Below are 17,958 nucleotides of genomic sequence, written 5' to 3' on the forward strand. Positions count from 1 at the left end.
TTTATTTTTATTTAAATTAACTCAAATGCACTTAATACATCTGTTTCTTTGATTTTAATAATATCTTTTTTAATATAAACACACCTGACTTCAAAAAAAAACTATTCCAAAACAATAGATTTATTATGTACTAAAAAGTAAAAAAATTATTGCATTGCATTTATACAATCTAATTAATCGATTAAGTTAATCTAATAATCTTTATTATAATTTTATATTATTTTCTACATTTTATATTATACTAGCTGACCAGACAGACGTTGTTCTGTATATAATAAATAAAATATTGTTTTTTATGACATAATGAAATTGTTTCACAGCAGAACTGCCAAACCGTCCGTCAATAAATTCTTTCATAGAAAATATGTTTGATTTCTGAACGACGGGGTACGTATCAAAGGAAAAAACAATTTTTTATTTAATTCCAAGCATTTTCCTATATATTCTCCTTTTTAGTTTTAGCGAGACTAACGAACAGCAATTCATTTATATATATATATAGACTAGCTGACCCGACAGACGTTGTTCTATATATAATAAATAAAATAATGTTTTTATATGAATTTGTCAATAATATATCATAACATCAAAAATTACTTCGTAAAATATGCACCCTGCTATCGTAAAGAAATTGTTTCACAGCAGAACTGTCAAGCCGTGCGTCACCTAATTCTGTCGAAGAAATTATGTATGGACGAATCAAAGGAAAAACAAAATTGTTGATATATAATATATTTATAAAAAATAATATTGCAAACATAAATATAAAAAATAGAGTCCCGCTGGCGTTGGTTCACGACAATTCCGCCTGTGGTTAGGGAGACAGACTGAGAAACTTCCGCACGATGCATGCCGTTCCTAAAAAAGCTGCTTTCTATAAATTACCCTTAATCCAGTTATTAAGCGTCCTCTCTCTTGAGACCTCTTGAGATGATGGTCGAGGCTCTTTGCTATAAGACCGTTTACAGAAACGACTATAAAACGTGTAAACTGCTCATTTTTTTTTAATCTATGTATAAATTACATTTGTCTATTGTTCGTCAATAGGGACATCAGTTTTAAGCTTTGAAAGGCATTTGTTAAGCTTTATAAAACACGAATGAGAAATAATACATACATCTATTTCAATAAATAAAATGAAATTCTATTCGCAGTTTCAACTCTCACCAGGTTAAAACTTTGGAAGAAACTTTTTGCCGCACTCAACTACTTAAGTGGGATCAGCTCTTGATTTAGGGTAATCTGACACTAACAAAATACTCTCAAAGACTATTATTTGGTATTGTAGATGTAAATGAATGGTGGTTTTGATGAAATGTGATTTCATCTGGTGAGCCAACCGTCTCCACTTCTTCTTCAAGATCCTCAATATTTGAAGCAATAAGTATTTATTTTTTTGATATGTAGCATATTGAAACATCCAAGGCGTGATAATTTTGTGTTAAGTACGTTTTTATTCGAATTAAGTATCAGAAAGATGATTGGTAATCTGAGACCTGCGATCAGTCCCCTAACATTCATCCTACAAGCGCCTTGCTCAACGTTAAACGCTATTGGATACAAAACACATTTATGAATTATAACATAACAATATTAACATATTTACCAATTACATACATAATACATGATATGTGAAGGTTTACAATGCGACTGTTATAATATGTCTATGTATCTAGTTCGAAAGAATATACTCCGGAATTGGTCACATCGTATTTTCTTATCTGATACTTAAATCTTCGATTTATAAATTTTTACAACTTTTTTTTAAGGCAAACTAAGCATTTGTAGACAGAAATCAGAGAAAAGACGTCAAAAACGGATGGCTACGGGACCTATTAAAGGTATTTACTTATGAAGCTACTATAACCAATATGGAGGATTCAACCAAGTTGGAGGTAATTATTGCCTGAGACAAACGTAATATTTCATATTCACATTGATCAACGTATGAAAGTTCTATGTCCTACTTTTTTTACTAACGATTAACTATATCAATTAGTTGGTGATCATCAATCGAAAGTGTTTCATTGTATAAAGTCTTCAAACTTTCAAATTTCCCTTTACCTATAATCCAATAGTTACTTTTTATCATTACTCTAAGTGTCACTCATCTTTAGAAACTTTAATATTCAAAATCGTCTGTTCTATAACTTTTGCTGAACGTATAAATAACTGTTACATATATCGTGTTTGTGTTTCAGATTCTGATCCTTTGTAAAGTGGTGCGAAATATGGAGTTTTTTTTATTTAAATATTGGAATCGGTACCTTGACCAGGCTAACATTAAAAAAAGTAGTTTACCCAAGTGATGATACACGAGGTATAGAGAATGCAGTTTTCACATTCAGAGATGCAAGGTAAATAATTAAGGAAGTTATTTTACAAGCAATTAACCTGTTTACTAATTTTGATATAATTTTACTTGGTTCTATTACTACTTTATTTCTTACAAAAATACTAGTTAATATTTAAATCTTGTTTTAACCTTAGGGTTAGGAACAATTTCTCTTCAGAACAAATAAGTACTTCTATTTTATATAATTTGTGTAGACCATCTCTTGTGTTCACCACCTCCCATCGTAGGATCGGACTAAGAATAGGAAATGTTTGTCCATGGTTTGCAGCACCTAAGAATTTAAGACGCTCTATTAGTTCGCACGTCGTTACAGATAAATACTTAAAGGTCATCGTAATCATCCACTACATGATAGATGTTCATCATCACCATCAACCGGAAGACGTCCACTGCTGGACAAAGGCCTGCCCCAAAGATCTCTATGACGTTAGGTTCTGCGCTGCCCTTATCCTACGTATTCCGGCGATCTTGACCAGATCGTTGGTCCATCTTGTGGTGACTGCCAACACTGCGTCTTCTGGTACGTGGTCGCCATTAGAAGACTTTTCTGCCCCACCAGCCATCTATCCGTACTATCTGCTATTTTCAAATTCAAATTCAAATTCAAATATTTTTATTCAAAATAGGATGTGAAATCACTTATTGAAAGTCAAGAAACAACCACACATTCCAAAATGAATGCCCCAGGCCTGAGAAGAATGGGCGCAACAAACTCAGCGGGCTTTTTTTTTCATCAAAAATATGTTTTACAATTAAAGTAACATTTACAAAGTAATATTGTACAATTAAACTTATTATTTAATAGCCTGAGGGCGGTCGCACCATTCCCAATCTGTGGTATCATTAAGAAAGTCATTTATGTTATAGTAACCTTTACCACACAAACGTTTTTTAACAATTCTTTTGAATAACGTAATAACTTTTGTTTTGAACATTTTCTGGGATCCTGTTGTAAAAGCATATACATCGCCCCACAAAAGACTTCTCAACTCGACTTAGTCGAGTAGGAGGCATTATAAACTTATGTCTGTTCCTGGTGCTAACATTATGGTTATGACAGTTTCTGGCAAATTCACTTATGTGCCTATGAACATACATTACATTATCAAGAATATATTGAGAAGCAACAGTCAAGATGTTAATTCCTTTGAATTTTGCTCTCAATGATTCCTTAGGGCCTAGGTTATAAATAGCGCGAATAGCCCTTTTCTGCAGCACAAATATTTATGCTGCCGATATTAATACAAATTTGTATTAATATCGGCAGCGCTGCCCCACAGCAATATACCATAGGACATAATACTATGGAAGTAACTAAAGTATACAAGTCGCGCTGTATCTATGTCAGTTAATTGTCTAATCTTTTTAACCGCATATGCTGCAGAGCTAATATATGTCTGTTCGCCAATTCTTCAATATGGGGGCCCCATTGTAATTTGCAATCCAGAGTAATGCCAAGAAATTTAGCAGATTCCACCGATTTTATCACCTCTTCGTTTAACAAAACACTTGCATCAACATTTTTTACATTTGGTACGGTAAATTTTATATATTTCGTTTTCTTGCTATTTAACAACAGGATATTAGCGCTGAACCAGTACACGATGTCAGATAGAATATCGTTCACTTCGTCATGCATAGCTTGGTTTCTTTTTAATTTGAAAATCAGTAAAGTGTCGTCCGCAAACAATACTACCTTATGTTTTTTCTCTATTGGTATGAACTATATATACTCTATTGGTATGAACTATGTACCAACTGCTACTTAAGTTTCACAATCATTTGGTCTATGTCGATGACATTAGACTTCTACGGATCTCTTTATTTCTGATTTGATCTCTAAAGGAAACTCCGAGCATAGCCCTCTCCATTGCCCTGTGAGTGACCATGAGCTTTCTCACTGATTGAAAACCTTTGTCTACAGACACTGTGGTATTTGGGACGAGAAGATTTTACGGAGCTTCTCGAGCGCTGCCCATTCGAGTTGGATTTCACGAAATTGGACCTGCCTAACTGGATTGTGTATCCAAGGTAGACGTACTCGTATACATTTACATACATTATATATGTGAATAGAGTATTATTTCAAGCACCTCATAGCGGACACAATTATAGCTGGAAACTTGGAAAGTCTATTTAAAAGTGACTCACAATTGCCTCGTTAGCACTATTATTTTTCCTTTCTTATTAGCTTCGAACTGGAAAACATTCTGATGGTATTCGTTTGACCTCAAAAAGTTTTTGCATTTAGATAAGCAACTGGAAACCTTTCATTTTGTTTCGGTCCGATAGGAAAGAACCAAATGAGATGTAAAAGAGTATTGACGTAATCTCGAATTTTCTTGTAATATGATAAATGATATTGTAAAGACAAAAAGATAAAGACTTTATACATAATAGTAATTTAATATGCAACTGTTGTGTAATAAGGGGTATGAAAACACGAATGAGGGTTTTAATACCTAATTATAAACAGTATGCATACAAGGCTTTATCTACACCCATAATATTATGAATCCAGATATTATATTTACTAGAAGTGGGTTTTATTGTAAGTTTACTGCTAAAATAAAAAAACCCAATAGAGAACTTAAAGCATGGGTGTAGATAAAAATATATACTTCAAAACAAGGTAACATAAGAAGAAAAATACATTTTCAATCGACACAAGGCTTTTGATGTTACGTCAATTAAATATATGCTACTTATGTAATAAGTTATTAATTACTAAACAATGCTGATAGCAGCAAAAATAATTATATATATCTGCATCTGTCTGCGTGACAATTTGTACTTTATATATTGTATTTTCTTTGATTATCGCGAGTGTTACACATTTAAATAAAACACTTTTGAACGCGTGTAATTGTAACTGTTTTTACATTAGATTTTTCCGTAAAAAATACATTTTTATTTTAGTTAAACCGATGTTTCAAGACCTTTCCAAATCTCGTTTTCAAGGGGACTGCAGATGAAATGAGTCAAAGATAGTATTTGTCATAGTTGTCATTATGAAGTTTAGCACCATTTATTGCCTCCGAGTTCCTGAAGATGTTGTATTATTTTTATATAAATATATTGTCCCGACATCTTGTTAAAATTGCAATAAATCTATTCTGTAGTTCACCCGCCGCCGGACTGCACCATAGTATCGCGCATTCGGTTGTTTATCGTCATCGTCATATATATTAACATATTTGTCGAAATGATTTTACACAATAAAAGACAAAGTTTATCCACTTTAAATACCAGATGTTATAAAATTATTTTTTTATATAATATATATATTGATCAGTTTGTAACTATAATTGTGCGTAATAATTAAGATATCAATTTTTATTGTATTTCCATTAAAATATGTACATATTTGTAACTCCTACGGCGCACGTATAAATAAGCCGCAGATGGCAACTTTTTTCCAACTTACCAAACACTTATCGTTATATTTTGGATGATTCACACAATATCTTTATTAAATATACCCTATATGTTATTCTGATGTGTCAGCTATGTTATTGTAAAGTTTAATCGAAACCCATTCGGTAGATTTTGCGTAAAAGAGTAACAAACATACGCATACATTCTACAAACTTTCGTTTTTAATTTATTAGTAGGATGTAATTATAATATATAAAAATATATGCAACCCACTGTGTAAAGTGAATAATGTTTTGTGGAACTGTGAGTGGCGACGTGTCTCCACGAACTGGCAATTACTCGCCATATAATTAGAGCTAATATATTAATTATTCCCTGTGATTACTGTACGAGTCGTTTTCAAGTGCTAAATTAGTTTCGCGCGAAGCCGTCACGTAAAAGGCCTGACTTTGAACTAGTTACACTGTGGTTAATGTACTAAAATACTCCCACATAACATATTATATTCTTACATACAATATATATATGATTCTGCATTTTTATGATACGTGAAACTTACTTATAAATATCTATATTTAATATATAGACATAGAAAATTATGCGCTACGGTTTGGTTGCTCCTGCAGTGGTAATTTTTGAAGACTATAATTGTAGATAATTTATGTGTATAGATAGAGCCTCTTGCTGCTAGACACCCGATGAAAACAGGCCAGATTTATTACTTCTGTGTGCATGACAACCTACGTCTTACACTCGCGATTTGTATGTCACTCTGTGTTAGTATGCGTGTATTGCTCAAAATAGAGCTTAACAGACAACTTAAATTTTTTCCAAGTTTTCACAGCTGTCACAAGACTGTGATACAAGATAGACATGTGTGTGTCACAAGATAGACATCTAGACGTATAAATGATCGAAAACTCTCTTAAACTTAGATTAAGGATAGGTCTCTACTGCGCTGAAACTAGATACCGCACTACCTAAGAACAATTCCTTTTGTATTACGGCAACTATTAGAAGTGCGTGGCATCTTGACACCCTATGGTATCTTTCAAATTTTTTAACATACGCTTCGTGTCATTTTACTTTGAAGTTAATAAAATACAAAATACTTACTGATGAAATGTGATCCCAGTCTCTTTCTTACTTCTTGTAGTTTTATTTTTACCAATTTAATTTCAATTATTAGTAAAGTTCAAAAGAACATTTGTCACGTCAACGTCACACACTGTTCGAGACTGGCTCGAGTACGCCCACTTGGGCGTTGTACTAGTTGCCGCACTTTGCAACTATGTCTGTGGTACCTAGTTGGAGCGCAGCGGAGACTAATCCTAAATCTAACATCTTAATTTTAACATGTAATAATTTTTATAAGAAATTTTAAAAGGCAAAACCTTTAAGAAAGTCAGATTAATTAAGTGTGATATTTCCTACGTGTTATCCAATGACCATTGGTCTCATTTAATCTTCGGTGATCTCCTCGACTTTAAGTCAAGGTTCGAGGTTCACAAGCCTAGGTAGGAGGTAGCCTAAACGTGTAAGATGTAATTCAAGAATTGAGAAGATAATACTCCGGCTTCCAGCGGGAAACCAATCTCAACTTGGATCTCGACCTACTACTACCTACGTCACAATATAACAAATCAACATTAAGTTAATTATTTTATCTACTACCCATGTTTTAAATCCTCTATTAAAGATTCTAAAACAGTTTGCTTATTTCTAACATTAAAACACCCAATGTCCTAATAACCATTACATCATCCAAACGAGTTTTGTAATGAAATTCAGTACAACATTATATCCATGATTTACGTTACATATTTAGGTTACGAGGACTGGCTTTTTTAATGTTTACTGCTAACTGTTTCAGAATCTATCATATAAGATTCATATTATGGGTGTAGATTAAGTCTTGTATGCAACTGTTGATAATTAGTTATTAAAACACTCATGTGATAATAGTATCACATGATATATATAGTATAAACCCACATTCGTGTTTTAATGTCCCTTGTTACAACATCAGTTGCATAAATAAATAACAAAATCGTTGTGTGTAATGTCGCTACAAAAAAATAACATCATGGCAAAATGTCCTGCAAGTCCACTAGTTTGTTTCATCAACAGATGTATAACAATGTAAACACACAAATTGTTTGTCTTTACATGGTATACCCGCAAATAGTACCGATATGTGCTATCTCACGTCCTGCGGCGGCCATGTGTGTTCGTCAGATTGATATATCGGTGAGAGTCTGTGGTAATTCGAGTGATGGACAGACAGCCTGTTCATACGTCACGACACAGACGTGTACAATTGTTGTAATCAGTTTTAGTGATAGAACATTTAACATTTAAGTGCTTGTGAAAGGCTTTTTATATTAGATAGTAAGAATAGTTTCTATCCGGGAGTCGAATAATGGACAAAGACTGCAACTGATTGGCGTCGTCCAGTTGGGAAACGAAAGAGAGATAGACCTTTAGAAAGTTGAGAGAATGAAATCAAAGAAACTAGAGGAATAAACTGGAAAAAAACGCCTCTAGACAGGAAGACTTGGAAAAATCTGGAGGAGGCCTTTACTCGTTGAGAGATAAAAACAAAAACAATAATGATAAACTGACATGCTAATTAACATATTTATATTTTAAGATTATAACATATCAATTAATTTATATAATTGTGAGTTTTAATTTATTAATTTTATTATATTTAAATTTTTAATTGTTTATTGTTTATTAAATCGCATGTATAAAACTTATAAATTTGTAAGCAAATAATTTTTGGATGAATAAATGGCTTTTTTATTTAATTATTCATAATAAGAATAGTTCTTGTCAATAGAAATTTTAATAAAAATCAATAGTTTTATTGATAAGGACCGCAAATAATATTAAAGTTTTTGCAACAGTAATAAACAAAGTTTAATGTTTTAATAAGCTCGACTTTGCTACCGATATTCATTACCAATTCCATAACATATATAGAGCTATGCGTCTTATATGTAGCTACAGTTGAATGCAAATCGCAATAGAAGACTGTATCGCATAGCTAGTATGCAAGAAACATAGTATACAGATTAATTAAATTGAAATTCAATGGAACAAAACTAGCGGTGGTATTGCAGAGTTAGTAGTAAATTTTGATTACTATTTATGAGTTATAATTATTGTATTGTGGAATTGAGAATATCAATTCTAATTGAGTTTACTGTTTTGTAAAATTAGTACCTAAATCTTATAAATTTGGAAGATATCTCTGATTGTACTAAATACCATTTATGTTTCATTTCGGAATGATTGAAACTGTATCTTGTGTGCATAGTTCTTATTAATAGCAATATTAATAAAAAGGAACATAGTACACAGATTAATTAAATTGAAATTCAATGCAACGAAATGAGACTAACTGTTGTATTGCAGAGTAAGAAGTAAATTTTTTTTATATAAATAAATATTTATATTTATGAGCAACAATTATTGTATTGTTGAATTGAGATTTATTCAATTAATTCAAATTTACTTTACTGTTTTGCAATATTAGTCTGATTTATAGGATCGGATGTTCATATTTAAATAAAGTTATTGATTTCGTATCCTATCAGAGTCACTGCAAAAGTGGTATACATTAAAATGAACTAATCTTCCTTTTTTTCATGAAAATAAGGGACGAGACGAGTAGGACGTTCAGCTGATAGTAATTGATACGCTCTACTCATTACAATGCAGTGCTGCTCATGATTCTTGTAAAACCTAAAAATTCTGAGCGGCACTACAATTGCGCTCGTCACCTTGAGACATAAGTCTCAATTGCCCTGTAATTTCACTAGCTACAGCGCCCTACAGACCGAAACACAGTAATGCCTACACATTACTGCTTCACGGCAGAAATAGGCGTCGTTGTGGTACCCATAATGTAGCCGGTTTCCTGTGCAAAGGATGCACTGGTAATTCATTTCAATTCAATTCAGTACAATCAAAATTCTATCAATACAATGAAAAAAGGACTGTTAAAGAAATAAAAACACATACCTCATAATATAGAATAAAGAGTATTGTTTTAGTCTTCACCTTCAAGATACCTCAATTTAAGATTTTATCTAATATTTTATTATTCATGAACCCAAAGCCTCGTATTACAATATCTGCGAAAAGAATGTTGAGTTAGTTTGTGAGTAAATAGTGTTTTTCATTCCAAACATCATGAGTCGACTAGGGATAGATGCCATGACATATCACCTATCACTCAAGTTGTACACCCTCTTATAATGTCGCGTAACTGAGCTTTCGAGCGAATGGTGCCGATAGAAAATATGCCAATGTTTACAGAAATTTAGTTAGAATTTCAATAGTAAAATTATTTTCGGATTAGTCTAAATTTTAGAAAGGTTTTTCTTTATGTTTTTCAAATTATATGTATGTAATCAAGTCCACGACGATCGGTCCGGCGCTGCCCTCATCCAACGTATTCCGGCGACCTTGGCCAGATCGTCGGTCCATCTTGTGGGGGGCCTACCAACACTGCATCTTCCGGCCATCTGTCCGTCGAGCTATGTGTCCTACCCACTGCCATTTCAGTTTCGCAACCATCTGAGCTATGTCGGTGACTTAAAAATGTATTCAGTACCAATATCATTATACAAAACCAATGTTTTCCTAGATTGGAGGCAAATAAAAAATAAATTTACTGAAATCGTTTTATCTTTGATAATAATTATTTTTGAATTGTTCTGACTTTAAGTTATATATTTAAGACTCGATTTTTTATGTTTTGGACCGAAGTTCTTTATACGGGTTACAGTAGAGAGTGAACTGGCAGAAAATGTCACGTAACGTTAAAGCCTTAGATAAATGATTGGTCTCCGCTGCGCTCCAACTAGATACTGCAGTACCTAGGATCAATAGCTTTTTTATAAGGGCAAATATTAGATGCTTGTGTGCGTGGCATCTTGACACTCAATGGCATCTTTAAAATTTTATAACATACGCTTCGTGTTATTTTACACTATAATTAATAAAATACAAAATACTTACTGATGATATGTTATCCCAGTGTGTTTCTTTTTTTTTTGTAGTATTATTTTTAACAAAGTTTTACTACGCAACTATTTTAAGTTTTGATTATTAGACAGATGGCCGGTGGGGCAGAAAAATCCTCGAATGGCGACCACGTTACGACGTGGCGACGATCTGGGTAAGATCGCCAGAATAGGTTGGACGAGGGCAGCGCGGAACCGATCGTTATGGTAATCTTTGGGGGAGGCCTTTGTCCAGAAGTGGACGTCTTCCGGCTTAAATGATGATAATGGTGATGAAACTTTAAATTCTCAAATTTTTCAAATTCAAATTCAAATTCAAAAACACTTTATTCATGTAGGTCACACTACTACTTCGTAAAGGGTTGAGCTAATGAGAAGAAATAGCAAGAAACTCATTGCCACTCTTTTAAGTCAAGATTAATATTTTAGTTGTTTTACAAATCATTTTAATTACAATATATGCAAAGTGACGCAACAAAAATACTAAAATGTCAAAAACTGAAAGGCTTACATGAGTAAGTCAAAAAAAGAAAAAAAAGTAAATTAATACTTATAAGTATTAATGTGTTTATAATCACAAGAGTATTGAGTATAGTAGATGCATCAATCCACACATACCGTAAATAAATAGAGGCTTTATGTGAGCATTTCATAAAATAAAATATATAATAACTTTAACTTTAAAGGAAATAATAATAATAAAAAAACACATCAAGCAGACCTCCCGGTAACAAGATCATCCAGCCCCCACGAGTAGCACCCGTTCACGAGCATGACGCATGGACCAGCCGTCGTCTCCCTCGACCATATTTTAGGGAAGGGAACGACCCGCCCCACGTCGCCGCCACAAGCAGAGGCATTTAAGTGAGCATGACGATACCTGCCACGAGAAATCTACCGAATAACAAAACAATTCAAGTTCATCTACATATTATGCAATACTTACTAAATGCCTCTACTCACAATTTTGTTTCAAATTACATAACTCATGATAATGATTATTAAAATTGATTAAAAAACAGAAACAATATTAATATTTAAAGTATATAAGTATAGTTCAATGATAGCAAGAATTAAAATTTAATAGTTACGCAACGGTGTAAATAAGGCAAGAGAATCAAAGGGAACGCAAGGCCATGTCACGCACGTACAAATCCGTGAAACGAAAATGTGCCAATATTTTTTTTCAAAATTCGCTCCAAACCCACAGCTGCATTCTCCATTGATACGTACATATTTATATTTAACTTAAGCCAGATTTTAGATTGTGAACTGAAAAAGCGGCGAATATTTCCAACAATATAATGTATTGAGAGACTTTTATTTGTATTCAATTCTGGGTTTGTTTAGGCTTCAAACTTTGTCAGGCATTTCACATTTTGTTTTTGATAAATGAAATTTAAACATCCATTAAATTCATAAAAATAACTCAAATAATATAATAATATTGACACACTTTTTACACAAATTATCTTGCCCAAAGTTAAGCATATATAGCCTGTGTTATGGGTTACAAGACAATGATATATTTAATACAATATACTTACTTAAACATACATAAATTCATATAAACATACATAAATACATTTAAACATCCATGACTCGGAAACAAACATCCATATTCATCATATAAATGCTTGCACCTACCGGGATTCGAACCCGGGACCTCTAGCTTTGTAGGTAGGATCGCTAACCACTCGGCTATACAGGTCGTCATACAATATGAGTAATTTATTACTTTAAGTTCTTTGCTTTTATGAAACTGGTTCCACTTCTAGTTATTGGAGAACTGCTTGTATACTTAGATAGTTTATACGTGTAGATAGAGCCTCTTGCTGCGAGACAACCGAAGAAAATCAGGGCTGGCTTATTACTTTAGTGTGCGTGATAAGCTACTTCTCGCGATTTGTATGTCGCTTCGTGTTAGTGTGTGTGCATCGCTCAAAATAGAAGTTAAGAGTCAACCTCAATTTTTTTTCGATGTTTTCACAGCTTTTACTGTCTATCTAGGCTATCTATGTATAAATGGTCTAAGCTTGTACTGTGAGCAAAAAATATGTGTTTTTATTATAAAGAATAATTAGCAATTTAAATTACTTTGTCAGATTAAAATACTATCATTACTATTTAATCTTGACACAGTTTCATCATACGAGTAAATGTTTCATACAAGTTATCTAGATGCAATATAAATAAATATCATCTTGAAAAAAAAACCGAGTTAAAAGTTTTTCCCAGCTTCCTGGATTTCCCCCCCCAAAACATTTTGTTATTGATTATTTGTTACTATTAAGTTAAATAAACAACAACGTTTATTCTAGGTACAATAACGTTTTTTCCCCAAACACATTGATTGGGTTATAGGAATAAGTTTTCCTAAGCCTACATATAATTTTATTTCATCATCATCATCAGCCGGAAGACGTCCACTGCTGGACAAAGGCCTCCCCCAAAGATTTCCAGACCGATCGGTCCTGAGCTGTCCTCATCCAACGTATTCCGGCGATCCTGAACAGATCGTTGGTCCATCTTGTGGGAGGCCTACCAACACTACGTCTTCCGGTACGTGGTCGCCATTCGACTAATAACTATTTAATAGTAATTAGACAACTGTATTTTTAAGTGTGGGTTATTTTATTGTTATATTGACACTAAATGGCATCTTTCAAATATTTTGTAACATACGCTTCGTGTAGTGTTACATTGAAGTTAATTAAAAGTTTGACAGAACATGAAATTGTGACACGTCACCGTCACACATTGTTCGCCACGAGACCACACGAGACTGACTCGAGTACGCCTACGGGCGTAGTATTAGTTGCCGAACTTTATGACTAAGTGTGCGCTATCTAGTTGGAGCGCAGCGAAGATCAATCATTAGTCAAGTCAAGTCAAGTCAAAAAATCTTTATTCACTGTAAAACTTTAACATTAATTCCAACTATCTTTATCATTCAAATAATCTTTCACATTATAATAGGCCTTAGATGTTAATTTATTTTTTACGATACAATTAAATTTTTTATTAGGTAATATTTTAATTTAATTTGGGAGTTAATTATAAAATATAAAACAATTTACTTTTAATTTAATTTACTTTAAAAGATTTAGCAATTTTACGGAGCCTAGTAGATGGAATTGCGAGTTTATGTTTGTTTCGAGTATTGACACTGTGTACATCACTATTTTTTTTCGGTTCTCGTATATGTACTGGCAGTGTACTGTCATAATATTTATTTCACTAAACTTTTCTCTCAATGAATTATCAAAGACAATAACATTTATTATGAGCACAATAACTTTTTATCCCCAAAACACATTGATTGGGTCGTAGGAATAAGTTTTCCAAAACCTACATAAATAATAGTACTGTAGTATATAATAATTACTGTAATTTTTTAAGAGTGGATTATCTTAGCGCCAATTAACCTCCTTAAGAGTTTTTCTCTATGAAATAAAAATATAATGTTATTTATGTATCATGATTAGCCCAATTACAAGCATAGACAAATTTTGATACAGCGAGGGATATTTAATTTATTGGATATACTCTATGATAATTTATATATCTATTTAGAGCCTCTTGCTGTTAGGCAACGCATGAAAAAAGGCCATGTTTAATATTTTAGTGTGCATGGCAGCTACGTCTTACGCTCGCGATATGTATGTCACATTTTTGCGTTGTCATTTTGTTGTATTGTGCTTTGTATATAATAGAGGTTAAAAGTACACCGCTATTTTTTTCGACATGTTCACAGCTGTCACAGTCTACCTAGGCGTATATATGAGCCTATCGCTAATCGCCAAAAATATGGTTTAATTGCTTATTTAGATACTATAAAGAAATATACACGAGATCACATATTTTCTCTTTATTAATTTTGATTAGAGAAAAACAAGATATTAGTAATAATTTGTTATGTTTTTAAAGTGACAACCCCCACTTCCAGGATTAATACTCAAATAAAATTTGAAAAACAAAATTTTATGAACGATGCGGGACTCGAACCCACGACCTCCAGCGTTCCGTGCCGGTGCTCTAACCAACTGAGCTAACCGTTTGAGTGACGTATCATCATAAAATCTTGTATGCTTTGTTCAACTCTCAGTTGGTTAGAGCACCGGTCCGGAACGCCAGAGGTCGTGGGTTCGAGTCCCGTATAGTTCATAAAATTTTGTTTTTCAAATTTTATGTGTATAATATTAGTAGGTAATATGTTATGATCTTGGTTATGAAGTAAATAAAGCTCATAAATTTACAATTAAGTGTGTCTATATTCAGTCTACAGTGCCGTGGTGTCTAGATAGTTGGTTTATGAATTTACAAGTCAATTGTTTGTGCACAGGTCGATACTAGAATTCAGGTCTAACGATAGGCCATCAATGTTTGCATAAGGCGTTTTATAACTTGGATGTGGCAATCGAAATTCTAGCAAGACCAAAATCTGCTGGACTAAGTCTTTTTAAATCAAATCTAAACTAAAAGGCATAAAAGGCATTTATTTTCTCAAAATCGATTCCTTTAGAATTATTTTTGATGTCATTTCTAATTTACTAGACACTACTACCATTTCGAAAACAAATGGCGCTCTGAGAGAGAAGAAGTGGCGCAAGAAACTCTCAGGTTGAGGTGTCTTCTACCGCTTTTATCACGAGGAGTGCTTTCAATAAATGTTAACTCCTTCCGCTGAACTCCACCATCGCACTACAGCCCACAGACTTCCATAAACTAAATATCATCGGTTGAATATTTGGCGTTCCGCCACAGTGGGGTTTTCAAGGCACTTTCTTCCAACACACTTCACAACCAACTTATGGAACCACTACCAAGCGTGTTGTTTTCAATAGAATACAATAAAGATACCTCTAAAATATCAATACAAAATTACTTCGTTCCTCTAGGTCAGGGAAATGACACTTATGGATGTCAAAAGTTTCTTTCTTTTAACAAGTTTCCATCACTTCGGAATATGTTGAGCTTTTATGAGAAGAAATGGGAAGATACATATTTCCTTTCTATTAAATCAACATTCATCGTTTTAAAAATTATTTGAATTAAAATATATTATGTAAATTGATGCATCAATCCACACACACTGTAAATAAATAAAGGTAATTAGGTGAACAATTTACTAGCGACCATAAAAAAATACAACAATAAATAAATTAAACAATTTTAATTTTCAAATGATGAAGCAGAGTTTACGATAACAGCCACCACAATTAGCACTCGTTCACGAGCATGACGCGTGGACCAGCGATCGCCTTCCTCGACCATATTTACGGAACGACCCGCCCCAAGACACCGCCACTACCATGACGATACCTGTCACAAGAACTCAACCATAGAACAAAAAATATTTAAATCTACATATTATGCAACACTCACTAAGTATAAGAAAATATAAAAATTAATAAAAGATTATCTATCTACAGTTTAGTTGTAGTCGCAGTATTTATATATATACCATATCTACGATTTTCTACTTCAACGGTAAATAGGGTTTTACATATTTAACGAAGGTTTTAGGCCACAATCGGGATCCTAGATAATTTATACGTAGATGTATATTATATTATTATGTTTTGGCGTCTCGGCACACAATATTTATTACATTATAGGACTGAATAATATTATTTCTATTAGTATTCAAATGGGTTTTATTTTTTCATAGTTGAATTACTAATATAATATTAATAACTGTTATTCTATAATATTAGAAACCCAAAAATTTTAAGCGGCACTACAACTGCGCTCATCACCTTGAGACGTATGTCGTCAAGTCTCTTTTGCCCAGTAATTTCACTAGCTACGGCGCCCTTCAGACCGAAACACAGTAATGCTTACACATTACTGCTTCACGGCAGAAATAGGCACCGTTGTGGTGCCCATAATGTAGCCGGCATCCGGTGCAAAAGAGCTTCCCACTGGTGAATACTTCATGTAAATTAAATGTTGAGAGGGTTATCACCTTCTAATAAATAACCCTTAACGTGCAATGAGTATTGAAAAAGCCCTTGAATCATTATAATAAAAGCAAAACTATAACCAAAATCAAATGTATAAAAGTTAACCATAACATAGCCTCGTTAAAACTATAATCACGCCTTCATAAATTACACGTTGCCAAGTAAAATTAAATGTATTATTCATGAGTATAAATTTTTTAAGCTTGTCATTTTGAATCTATCTTGATATATTAGTATGGGGTGTTTTATAGCTCGGCTTATGATAATGTGCCTGACATTTGAGTTATACGTACGAAATTTTAAATTCGGCCCTTTTCATGGTTCCTTTAAATGAGCAATATTTACTAATATTACTGCAATACTAAAATGCTTAGAATCATCAAGAAGAGAAAAGTTGAATGTTTGGGCGAGCTCTTGAGACACAAGAGATACCAACTGCTCCAACTTATGATATGATAATGATGGACAAAGTAGAGGGGAAATGACGCGCTGGAAGAAGAAAGAAGGAAGGAGGTTCCTTTGCACAGGATGCCGGCTAAATTATGGGTTTCACAATGGCGCCTATTTCTGCCGTGAAGCAGAAATATCTATCCATTATTATGTTTCGGTCTGAAGAGCATTAGCTAGTGAGATTACTGGGCAAATGAGACTTAGCATCTTGTCTCAAGGTGGCGAGTGCATATGTAGTGTCGCTCAGAATTTTTGGGTTCTTTAAGAATCTTGAGTGCCACTACATTGTAATGGGCAGGGCGTATGAATTACTATCAATTGAACGTCCTGCTCGTCTCGTCCCCTATTTTCAAATAAAAAAAATACAATGAAGAAGAAGACTAGTATGTTTCAGATGGTTGGTGGTGTGGTTAAAGGTGGCCAAAATAACCAATCGACTTTCAAAATACTAAAATAGTTCTACTAGTTCTATAACTATTTCAGTCAAAGTCTATCAAATCTATCTATATCTAACTATCGAATAGACTTGCAAATCGATAATCCGTGACCAATTTTCATTTTTTCAATGTGCGCATTTTGTTTTTTTTTATATAAGAGGAGGTAAACGGGCAAGAGGCTCACGGGATAGGAGTGGTGAGGCAACCGCCCATGGATATCCGCAACAACAATTAGTGTCAAGAGGTACGTTACCGGCCTTTAAGGCCTTTATGCTCTTTTCTTGAAGGTCCTTAAGTCGTATCCACTGGGAGGCTCCTTTGCACAGGAA

Source organism: Leptidea sinapis, chromosome 11 (assembly GCF_905404315.1).
Source record: "Leptidea sinapis chromosome 11, ilLepSina1.1, whole genome shotgun sequence".
Taxonomy (NCBI): Eukaryota; Metazoa; Arthropoda; class Insecta; order Lepidoptera; family Pieridae; genus Leptidea; species Leptidea sinapis.